General features: G+C 39.0%; 1 non-coding gene across 1 annotated transcript; it reads right to left on the bottom strand.

Annotated features, from left to right (window-relative positions):
* Nucleotides 1-4,880: 4,880 nt before the first annotated feature.
* Trnas-aga (transfer RNA serine (anticodon AGA)) lies at nt 4,881-4,953 on the bottom strand. Its single transcript has one exon. It is a non-coding gene; the product is annotated as a tRNA-Ser (tRNA).
* Between the last annotated feature and the right edge of the window lie 7,547 nt (nt 4,954-12,500).

Raw genomic sequence — 12,500 nt, 5'->3', positions numbered from 1 at the left:
GGCGCAAATTGCAGCCGCTTCTAAGCAGTCCAAGCATGCTGTATGAGTTTAAAAGGAATCGAACGCCTTGAATGCATAACATTGTTTACTGAAGTTAAGTCGCATCTCACTTGTTTAGCAATTTACATTTACTTTGTACTCAACTCTGCATAGTCTTCAGGTAAAAGAAAAAAATTGGAAATGTGACAGTGAAGAATTATTGCTTGTTGTCTCTTTTGTGCTTCATTATTCACAGTCAAGGTTCTTCCGAAAAGGGTTTTAAGATCCGGAACTGTTTCTTGTTTGCACGCACGCAATTAAAATAGGAATGGTTTTTTTGCCTCTAGTAGCAAATATTTTGTTTGTTTCAATACATTTTACGCTGGAAAGGTTTTGTGACATTTTTCCAAATGAAAGCCCCAAAATAGAGCTTTTTAACAACCTTTAAGTGGAATATTTTTTGTAATTTAAAATTCTCTGTCAAAAGTTTGCATAAGTAAGAAGCTTGAAATAAACATCGCCACATAAGAAATTTAGTCGCTAATTTACCTCTTCTTCGAGTTCTCGTTAATATTGTATTTAACTGTGGTGTTATGTACAACACTGAACCCAAACGGCAAATTCTCTGGTAACTTTTTCGAGTTGGATACCAGAGACGGAATCGAACACTTTGAGCAGTCTGTGTTTACAACTTCTAACAATTTATAATTTTATTTATTTGTACTCAATTCTGCACAGTCTTCACGTAAAAAACAATTTGAAATTTGATTAATTCTTGTTAGTTAAGAATTATTTAAAAGAAAGTTTGTTGTCTATTTTTGCTTCATTATTGAAAGAACTGTTTCTTTATTGAAGGATTGATCAATATTGTCCCAGATAAGGGTCCATCGTTCCAGATAAGAGATAACCCCACAAAGAAGGCTTCCTGATCCGACAGATGAAATGTAAATAATATAAATATTCATTTAAATATTACAACAAAATTAAGAAAAAGAAAGACGTACGTTTCTTGGCTAGAAAGTACTTCGTTGTTTAACTCTAAAAGTGACGAACGATTACCATTCTTCATTCATTGTAAACAAGAACCTTGACACAAGGTGATCACGTGCACCTTTGTGACAGTTATCGTGTAGCATGAAATTTTATGCGGGACTTTTTTGCCGATAGGCGATTTTTTGAGGTTTGTGGGAACAAATTTTTACGGCACGAATGGACTGAAATTTCCGCTGGGAACTAATTTTTGCGGTTTTCTTTTCAAGCAGCAAGACTATTTTCAACTTTTATTACTTTTTGGTAAAACACCCCTCAATCATCGAGAACGGGTGGAAAATAATGTAGCATCCTGGAGGCTTTAAAAAATGGTGTCCCTTCGGATGAATTGTTCGAGCAAGGTTAACGTAACCCTTTGATTGACTGCTTTGAGTTCGTTCCTTATGCCTCAGAGACTGGAAAAGTAGTGACTTAACATGTTATCGTTTCGCTCCAATTGCTTTTTCTCAATGCAAATATCAAAATAAACGATATTTTTTACCCCACTCTATGTGGATTACACCAAGTGTTCTTAAGTCTGGAAGAATCTTAGATCGATCGCAAGATTTGGTTGTCGACCGACCACTCTGGAGAAGAACCATTGGAAATGTTTGTGGAATTGTGAATGCAAATCGAATTGCAACTTACCAACGACAAAAGGAGCACCGAGCTCGAAAGAAAGCTATAAGTGGAAATTGATTAAATAGAATTTTTATTTGTTTTATTATGTATATTCTAGTGTTTTAAACAATAGTACAGTAGAAATAAGTGAGAGAAAATTCAACTCTTTTCCATAATTTGGAAAGGAACTAGGGTTTAAAAACAACTTTACGCGGTTTTGCATTATCGGGGATATGGATATCTTCATTCACAGTTGAATGTTTGACTCATTGCAGCGGTAAATGACCGTGAAAAATGTATTGGGGATAGGTTTACATGCCAGAATGTTGCTTGTGTGCTGTTCTAAAAGCCGTAAACGAGAGGTCAGAGGGGCGTTTTAAATTAATATTCATAGCCTTTATAGATTCACCACACCCTTTGTCAAACAAGCACCCAAAGGCTCCAAAACAAACTGAGAATTTGGTCATGAATATATAAAAGCAAAAGGGATATGACGAATTCAATTGATTTATTTCATAGACAAAGATAGCATTCACAAGACACTGCGATAAGTAGCACAAAATATGATGCACCATATCTGTAAGTCCATCTGCTGGACTGCTAGTAATTGCCTAAGTGTACATCTCGTGAAATCATTTTTCTATGGATGCACTTTCCATTATATTTAAATTGTTCTGTCAAGAAGATTTTTCAGAATTATATTTCATTTAGGTGTTTACCGGCGAATTTCTAGTCACGCAGTGGTTAAGGTGCTATTAATTAAATCCTAACTCCCCCATTTTTCCTCTTGAACCGCAGAATGGCTACAAGAAGATTTTTTTCTTTGCACAGTCTGTTGGCGGCAAAGCCATGAACCAAGCGAGCCAAGATTGTAAAAAATTAAAAGATACAATATTTTATAAAATAATTAGGATAATATGCGCACTCATATTGGTGAATAGCTGTGTTTATATGAGAGTGTGTAAATACGGCTGTGACAAGGGCTGTGACATCACACGAATTTGGTTATGCGTTGTCAGACGCGCGTTTTGATTGGCTGGTAGGAAATATGATCGTGTATGAAGAAAATCTGTTTCAATCAATAAGTAACAAAAACAGCACTTCCTTCATTTATTGAATTATTTTTGAGAAATATCATCACAAAGCATGATCACGAAAAAGTTCCGCCTGTTAAAGGATGACCCTGACACGGGAGCCATTCTTCAACCCTTGCGCGTTTTATGCGCCTATCGTCGAGACACCAACTTACCTGACTCCCTGGTCAGAAGTACTCCAAAGGGGAGTGTCAAGCTCAACGTGAATGGGCCTAGTTTTGGGTGAATTCAGGAGTTACCGTGATTACAACTTCCACAGACTGGAATGCCTCGATTTGTTTTAAATATCCTCTTTTGCAAGTGTTCGTAAAAAGTTTATTCTTTGATGGGTTAAGGGCCCACTGACGGATTTTTCGCGCGTTGCTAGGGAAGTGAAATGTTACTTCCGGTGACTGACGTCATCATATAGTGAGCTGACGAGAAAACCCATTCACAAGCAAAAATCACCGCACGAAATATTGTTTGCATCGAAGGTTTTTCCTCGCCCTTCCTCACGCTCATTCTCAGATCAACTGCGCATGCGTAAACAAACTGACTTCCGGTTTAAGAAAAAACCTAAATTTCCGGCGCTCTTTAAATTGAATTAATTTTTTTTCATATGGCACGTTTCACCTCCAGATACAGAATGTAGGTAAGCATTGATTTTTTCAAATCATCTTTTTTGAAAATGTTATGGGTATTTCAGTATCGTTTATTTCTCTAAAAAGAACATTTTTCAAAATAAAAAGAAAACCATGCTTGGCTGGATGCAAAAACGAATACAAATTATGAAACCACTGATAAAACACCCAAATTGTGTAGCACGGAGACAAATTTAGAGTTTTCTTTTATTGGTCACGTGACCATGGGCGTGGCATGATGACGTCATATTTAGGGTCATTGGTTTACAAAAGTCGGAAACTGACCAAAATAATGTCAAATTCTCTCGAATTAGTTAACTATTACATCCTTAGCAACGCACCCCAAAAAATACGTCAGTAGGCCCTTAAGTTAATGTTAACTATGATATCATTGGTAATATAGAGTGGCTTTCAAAACTGTTAAGTATTTTCAACAGGCAATGCTTGTGTATTTAAACTGTGCAATGGAGAAATATTAACTGGATCGACGTTAGTCATCAAAAACTAAGGGTCACTTATGTTTTTCAATAGCAATTTGTTCTTTTTGGTCAACAAAAAATAAATCAGCGCTCTTTAGACTTTTGCAAATGCAAAGGAGCAACAACTGCTTTTGATGTTTACCTAAAAAATCCCGCTATTTACCATGATTACGACACTTGAATTCAAGTGCTTGCGAGATTGTTGTTTTAGCAAAACGTTGCAGCTATCGAAACTCATGGAGAAAGCCTCAGCTGCAGAACGTGCTCTTTTTTGTGTCAGTGATGCAAAGTTTGCAATTGTTAAAGCTCAATTGATTTATTGCTACAAGGATGGTAGATGTTTCATCAGTTACGTATATTCGATAAGCTGGGATAGCCAATGTGATTGCATTCGAATTATTTTCAGTGAGTTTTAAACATTGCAACGATTATGGGCGTAATCATAATTAAGCTACAGTATATTGCGTTTATTGCTGCTTGCTATGGGGATAATGCGAATAAGCTATGTCGTGTTTATTGCTATCATTTTCTGGTCGGCTTTGCCTACAATTTCAATTGTTAAAGCTCAATTGAATTTATTGGTGCAAAGATGGTAGATTTCATCACTCGCGTATATTTCATAAGTTCGGATAGCCAATGTGCGCGCATTTGATTTTTTTTTTTCAGTGAGTTGTAAACGCTGTGAAGATTATCGGCATAGTTATGACCAAGCTATGTTGCGTTTATTGCTGCCATCTATGGGCAATAATCATGAATGAGCTTTGTTGCGTTTATTGCTACCATTTTCATGGTATGCGTTGCCTACAATTTGAGTTGTTAAAGCTCAGTTGAATTTATTGCTGCAAAGATGGAAGAATTCATCAGTTAAATGCATATATTCGATATGCTCGGATAGCCAACCTGCTTGCATTGGAAGTTATATCAGTGAGTTATGAACATTGCAAAGATTATGGGCGTTCAATTGATTTTCTTAGGAGTAAAGAAATATGAGCGAATGTGAGAATGATATACACATATTAAATGTTGACAGGAACCCACTGGGAACTCGGAAAAATCCGATCCCCAGATGGGATTTGAACCCACGACCCTCCGTGATCTAGTCGGATGCTCTAACCACTGAGCTACTGGAGACTTTATGGTGAGCAGTGGGGAAATGCAGTTATGATGCAGTTATGAGCTATGCTGTCAGTCGTTATTTGACTCTGTAATATGATTTAATATGTGTAAAGAAATATGTTTGATTGTTCCAGTCTTGCTAACCAGGGCCCAGTTGTTCAAAAGCGGATTAACGTAATTCAGGATTACCATAAAATTTGGTTTCATTTTTTTCAACTTTTGGTTGAAAGTTTCTTTTGCTTGTTTTTTTTTTTCAAGATTGACTTTCTCTAATGTAAAATTTCGCCAAATATCAGCGTTGAACAACATTTGGGAGTTGAGAAATAAACTTCTTGGTTAATTTTTAACCTGGGATTAGCATTAAACGGATTTTGAACAACCAGGTTAAATAGCGAAGCAGAAGAAGCTATACCTTAAAAATGCATAAATGTCTGAATTGTGTGCTACAGCTTCTAAATGAAGTGCTTGAAACTGCTCCTTCATAATTATAGAGATAAATAATCAAATAAATAACTGGATGAATTGACAGATGGTTTCGCTAAATTTTATCATGTGAATTACCGGGAATGAAAGAGTTGGATGTTGTACACAAGCAAATGCGAAAACTACACGCAATGCTAGGAAAGAAAACCAACTCAGCAAAATTAACTCAGTACCTCCAAGATGACAGTACTCTTAATTATTCTCTTGAATCTGCAGTAACTCTTAAGAGTATGCACACTAGCAGGCCATGGAATACAAGGTTAATGCTAAAAGTGCCAGTTTGTTACAAAAATGCACGGCTGGTACAAAAGTGCCCTGTCGTTACAAAAGTGCCCTCTGTCGTTACAAAAGTGCCCCACTGATGTTACAAAAGTGCCCCAATGAGGTTACAAAAGTGCCTCAGGTTACAAAAGTTCCCTACCTTCGTTACAAAAGTTCCCTATCGCGTTACAAAAGTTCCCTTTTTTCGTTACAAAAGTGCCCGTGCCTCTGGCTCTCTTTCTCTCTCTCTCTCTCTCTCTCTGTCTCTGTCTCTCTCTCTCTCTCTCTCTCTCTCTCTCTCTCTCTCTCTCTCTCTCTCTCTCTCTCTCTCTCTCTCTCTCTCTCTCTCTCTCTCTCTCTCTGTCTCTCTCTCTTTCTCTCTCTCTTTCTCTCTCTCTCTCTCTATGTGGATTAAAAGCCATTTTTAGGGGCCGTCGACATATTCACTTTGTCCCCGCTTAACGTGAACTGGACGTTTAGGGAGGGAGGGGTAAGGCCGTGGACTTTAGGGCGGTGCACTTTTGAACAACAGCAAACTGACACATTTTTAGAACGCGTGTCACAAAATTGAAGATAAAGAAGGACAAGTTTAACAAGAAAAAAATGTAAATTGTAATCTTTTAAACTCAAACTCTGTCCTTAGTCACCATAAATTCTACATAAAATTGTAAACTTTTTTACTGTATCCTAAAGCTCTCGCCATTTTTCTTTGGCTGATCGAACAACACTTTCCTTTGCAAGACCTTGACCTTTGTTTCGCTGAAAAAAACGTGCGATAAACTTTTCATACTTAGATATTGGGTCTTTGTGGATCAGGTATCCTGCTCGCTTAGTTTCTTTCACAGTCGTTCCGAACAAGGTTAGTTGTTTTGACATCTCGCCGAAAAAAAGGAAGAAAGCTCGCCGCATCAGAGTAGCGAAAGAGTAGCGCATACATGAGGGGCAAAATGGATTCCCAACGGACCACAGGATTGATGTGCTTGTAATAACATGGGGGCAGGCGATTCTGGCTTTTCCTTTTAATACTGTGTTTAGAAGGAGATACAAATAGGATCAACAGGAAAATGCAGTTGTACAGGTAGGAGAAACCACAGTGATATGTATGAAGTTCTCGCTACGTTCTTAAAGCAGTCAATTTTATTGATACTGGTCGTTGACTTCTCCCTGTAGTAAAAGTGCATGTGAATTAAGGGAAGCCGGAGGGGAGGGGGGGGGAAGGGGGGTGGAGGGAGCTGACCTGAACGTCCAGTTGACGTTAAGCCGGAACAAAGTGAATATGTCGACGGCCCTTAGTTATATTAACGGGAGTAAATTTTTACGGTTTTTAATCTTGCTGGTGTTTTCCTTCTGCTGGGAATTATTTTTGAGGATCAAGTACTATCCGCAAAATCGGCAAAACTTACAAGTGCCACATTGTAACTCCCGGTTTTTGAGATACCATTTGGTGCAAACGTAAACCAAAAGCATTTTGACCTGTCATCAGATTAGACTGAAAGGAAAAGAAACTATGAAGCGGAAACAACATGTTCAGTCCCGTAGTTAATAAAACAAGTAATGACCTACAATGACGTACAAAGATCTACAATGACCTACAGCGAGCTACAATGAGCTACAATGAGCTACAACTAGATGCTTCTGTGAAGCATACACTGGCTTGCCTGTGGTACGTGCTACAGAAAATCAGAAGGCACTGAATTGTGTGGTATTGAAATACAGCATTCCAGTCTCTGAAGAATAACAAATAAAAGAGAAACGAGAAACATTGGCTTCTGGGCTGACATGTTGATAATTTTCAAGTTCCCTCACAACTTCTTTTCACCACAAGTGTGCCCTATGAGCATCCGAAAACTTTGTAATATTAAACTTCACTGAAGTCAAGCCCTGTTTCGCGGGGTTAGTGTTGGGATGGGAGACCAAAACAATAAACCCCTCATAAAAAACAGAAACATCTGACCGAAAATACTATTAACGCTAACAAATGCTGATGATGAAAAAGCAAATAAATAATGATACACAGTTTTCAGAAAGAGCAGAAGGAAGTTTCCCGGACGGTCGATCGAGAATAAAATATTTACGACATGAAAACAACATTAATTTTTAACCTTGAATATAGATCGTTTTCACTGTCACGCAATAAAAAAAATAAATCAAAAACTATCCAGTGCAAAACGCTAAGAAATTGTTATCTTATAGAAGATAAAGAAATAAGACACTTGTCCAAGTTTTAGGCCTCTGCGTTTCCCCAAACTTCAGATATTCGTCGAAATGTTTCGCAGGCCGGAAAATAGTGTAAACATCTGGAACTGACTTTGGCTATCTAGGCGACTGATTATCACTGCTAAAAAAACAAGCATTTACATAAGCACTTTTCCTAATGCTCTAACTTCTAAAAGGGCTCAAAATCATGAGATAAGTATATATTTTTCAACAAACTTGATCGTAGCTTTGTGTCACGCACCTACATAATCCGGAAATTCAAAATGCTCTGGTTTCCAAACGAAGCACGCTATTGAGCTGTGAAATTGTCAACAGATATAGATATGCCGCCTCCTATGCCTGATGAGGATAAAAACTTTGGTGGATCTTTAGTTTTAGATTTTGGAAGGTGATGACGTCACGTGAAAACGATCTATAGAATATAAAAAGTTACGATCAGCGACAAACATTTTGGGAGATTTTTGCTACGTTCAAGTAAATTGCAAAATCGAAAGTGACATGGCCGGAATTCAGCGGGCGCCGTGATTATGTTACCGCGGCATGTTTACTAGCCAAACAGTGAAGCATCTGTGTCAAATGATGGCAAGATACCGGGTTTTTGTAAGTTTCTTTTTCTGTCAAGTGTTATAAAGTTTGACAATGAAATGAGCGAAGTCAAAACAAAGATCACAATCGCCCAACTCTTGTTTATGCAAAGTCAAAATTTACTCTCCAAGACGCGTACGACGTTATTTATCACCAGGTAATTCCATCATTTTGGAAATAGCAGCTACTTTATTATTCATCTGCGTCACAAGTTTTCACTGATTTTGGGCCTCATTTTGTTGAAACTCAAGCACGCTTCCAACAGGCCTGTGAACCCTTCCTGCTTACAGAGCAATACTAAAAAACCTCTCCCATATCACATTTGAACCTTAAGCTCGAAAATTCAATACACAACATGATATTATAATTCACAAAGGCAGAAAATACCACAGAATCCTTTTCCAGCGAAAATTTTATTGAAACAAACAACATATTTGCTCTTAGAGGCGAAAACCTCTTCCTATTTGATTGCGTGCGTGAAGACAAGAAACTCAATTGTGTCAAATTACCATGTACTTCAGGTAAATACTGCTCACTTTGATTTCGTCTCGACGGGCGATAGATTGTTCTCGAAGTCCAGTGCTCGTCGCTTTTGAGATTCCTGCCTATTTTATCCAACTGACTTTCTATTATTGAGCTCCATAAGGGTATATTTTGTTTAAGGATCTACTAAAACGCCATTCGCGTTAGATGACTTTCGACGCCATTGCAGGCTAAGTTAATGATTCTACTGTGTCCACCAGAGAAATCTACGCATTTCCACTACCCTCTCGATCCTAAGAAAATACTCGCAGAAGGCTCTATCCACAAAGACACCACTTACCAGGGGAGTGACAGGCAAGACTTTTACCGACACGGAAAAAAAAAAAAAAGAAAACAAACAAACTAAACGCAGACCTTGACTGGGTTTGCCCATAGGCAACCCAGTAATGACCTACAATGATCTACAATGACCTACAGTGAGGTGCATTATGAGCTAAAATTAGCTAATGACCTGTAACGAGCTAAAATAAAAGATATTTTGCAGCTCTAAGGGCACTGAAGCATGTTTGTAGTACAAAGGTCAAAAACATTCCACTCTGCACTTTGAACCAATCAAAACCTTGTTGCTGAGCAAGCTGAAAATTCTCATCGTGTACTCTGAACCAAAGAAAACATTGTGGGGAGAATAACTTATTTATAATCTTCTCTTCAACAACAACAACGGAAAACCATGAAAGGGTCTTTTCGCAGTTTGTTTCTGCCTTCAAGGCCACGTGTGTAATTGCTATCATCATTTGGGCTGTCATGCAATGGACTAAAAGTGTTGCGTGACAACGCACAATGGATGTTTTCCGCTCACCAAACTCTTCACCCTGGTCCTCTTTTGTCTTTCTCTTTGATTTTAAGCCATTTAAGTAGGCCATTGTAGCTCACTTTACATCACTGTAGGTCATGATTGTAGATCACTTTAGGTCATCGTATCTCATTGTATGCCATTGTAGAGCCCTCATTGTACCTCCTTGTAGGTCATTAGCTAATTTTAGCTTATAATATAGCTCATTGTAGATCACTGTAGGTCATTGTAGATCATTGTAGTAGGCCATTGCAGGTCATTGTAGCTCATTGTAGGTCATTGCAGCTCATTGTAGGTCATTGTAGATCATTGTAGATCATTGTAGGCCATTCCTTGTTTTAGTAACTACGGTTCAGTCCTCCCTTAGTGTGTGACATAAACGTTTGCTTAGTGCAACTCTATTTAAAGAAGAAACGAGTGAATTTTACTCAAGAGCGTGTTTTGTTATCTTTAAACTGAATTTATTACTAAAGCTTAAAAAAGTAAAAGACCTCAAAATTGGACAGGACATTACAAAATAATTAAACGTGAGAACGTCTGAGCCAAAGGGCCTCTGCTCGCACGACATCTGGGTGACCCCTCAAATGGTCTTAATGACCCCCCTCCCCCCCCCCCCCCCCCACTTGAAAAAATTAACTGAAACGCTGCAGTTCAATACCACCCAATTCAGTGCCTTCTGTTTTTGTGTAACACGTACCACAGGCAATCCAATGTACGCTTCCTGCAGCGTCTAGTTTGATTAGTCGCTTGCATTTCAATGGCAGTCCGATAGGAAGCCGGTAAGTAATTTGGAAACCCCGGAATTTGGGAGGAGACTCAAAATCTAAAACTATTGTAGTTTCAATGCTGTTTGTTTGTTTGTTTGTTTGCTTGTTTTTTTTTTTGTATAAAAAACGACGGGCTTTCTAATACCGCACTGGAGTTTTCCCACGCTGGTAAAAACTGATTACTGTTGCTGTTGTAAAAGTACCGTGGGAAAGCATTACATCCATTCAGTCTCTTTGAGGAGAAATCCGTGGAAGAAGGTCTTGTCGAAGCCATTCAGAATTACGGAAAAATACAATTGTAGTAGAAGAGGAGGTTGGTGTCGTTTCCACAAAAATTTATCGATCGTGTTGCATGCACGATAGTATTCTGAACGATGGAATGCACGCTGAAACACTAAACATACACTTACCGAAAGCGCCAGAAGTTTCATCTTCACCCGCTCTTACAGCAAGCCAATGATCATTTGATCTCATTTCTCCAGTTTCCTTTATGGTGTCTCAACCCGCCATTTCTACTGTTTTCTCTTTTCTGTTTCCGTTTAAACTTAAGAGTGCGGAATACGACCGGAACCAACGTCTTCTGGGAAAATGGAGTCCATTATCCTAGAGTCTTTCCGGGCGCTTACCCGCTGACCAAAAAGCCCGAGGACTCTGGATACGAGATTGGATCGAAGGCCAAAAGATAATCAAGCTACGCCGCCTCGGGGCACTGATCAAGTGACATGTGCAATCTGGCGTGTGATACAATGATTGGTAGATTAAACAAAGAGTAATAGAACACAGAGTGAAATAGTCATAACGTGGTCACTGCAACCCGTCTGTCTCCCTTCACCTGGTTGTTGTCTACGTCGTGAGTTCTTTCGAAATTTCTGCCGGCCGCGCTCCTGTTCAAGTTTATTTGCCTCCGGCTCGACTTCACCTCCGACTATCTTCATCTGTGCCATGGTGCTTTCGGCGGGGCGACAAATCTCGTCAGTCTTAGCGACGCTCAAATTCGCTTCTCGCAGTAACCATTCTCTCACTTTGTTGTCGCGAATTCCGAACACTAAACGATCTCTAAGGAAATCATCTGTTGTTATAAAATCAAAATTGCACCCTGTTTCAATTTTTCGAAGCGCCGTTCTGTACTGTTCATATGTTTCTCCTGGTTCCTGCATTCGTCCGTTAAACCTGTACCGCTCGAACGGGACATTTTTTCCGGGTTCGCATTATTCGCCGAATCGCTTTAGGACCGGCTCGATTTTGTTTTCATCTCATTTTTGAGCCCAGTCGCTGAATGTAGAATAAACCTTGCGGGCCTGGGACTTCTTGGTGAGTACCGTAGCGAGGGAATAGTTCGTCCAGGCAAGTTTAAAGCGTTTCCACTTTTCTGAAGCGATCGTTGCGTGAATCTCCAACGGTGGTGGCGGAGGGAGCGAAAAATTCGTAGCCATCGCAAGGAAAAGTCGTCTGCTCGGGAACAATGGATAACTCGTGATTAGGTTCTTGCCGCCGCTAACAATCAGTAAACGATATCGGACTTGCTTTTATATGATATGAGTTTTATTCGAGATCCAACTAAAAACGATCAAGCTACGCCGGCTCCGGTCACGGATCAAGTGACATGTACAAAACTGGTGTGTGATACAATGATTGCTAGATAAAAGAAAGAGTAATAGAACACAGAGTGAAATAGCCATAGCTTCAGTCACGCAACTTGTCACAATAGGCTTATTACTCTAGGGCTCAATCCGACCCCTTAGCAGTTGTGGCATATACAGCCGTTTCGAGAAAGGTATTGTGGGAAGTGTGAAATTTATGGTTTCCGTGACCCTAACATTTCAGGAAAAATAAAGAAAACTATTAGAAATCTGTTCGCAAGTATAAAAGAAAATTACTTAAGTTACAAAGATTCAGTGTGATTAGAGGAGTTG

This window comes from Montipora foliosa, chromosome 6 (genome assembly GCF_036669935.1).
Source record: "Montipora foliosa isolate CH-2021 chromosome 6, ASM3666993v2, whole genome shotgun sequence".
In the NCBI taxonomy this organism is placed as follows: Eukaryota; Metazoa; Cnidaria; class Anthozoa; order Scleractinia; family Acroporidae; genus Montipora; species Montipora foliosa.
The sequence above is the reverse complement of the archived record's forward strand: the minus strand, read 5'-3'. Positions and strand labels throughout refer to the sequence as shown.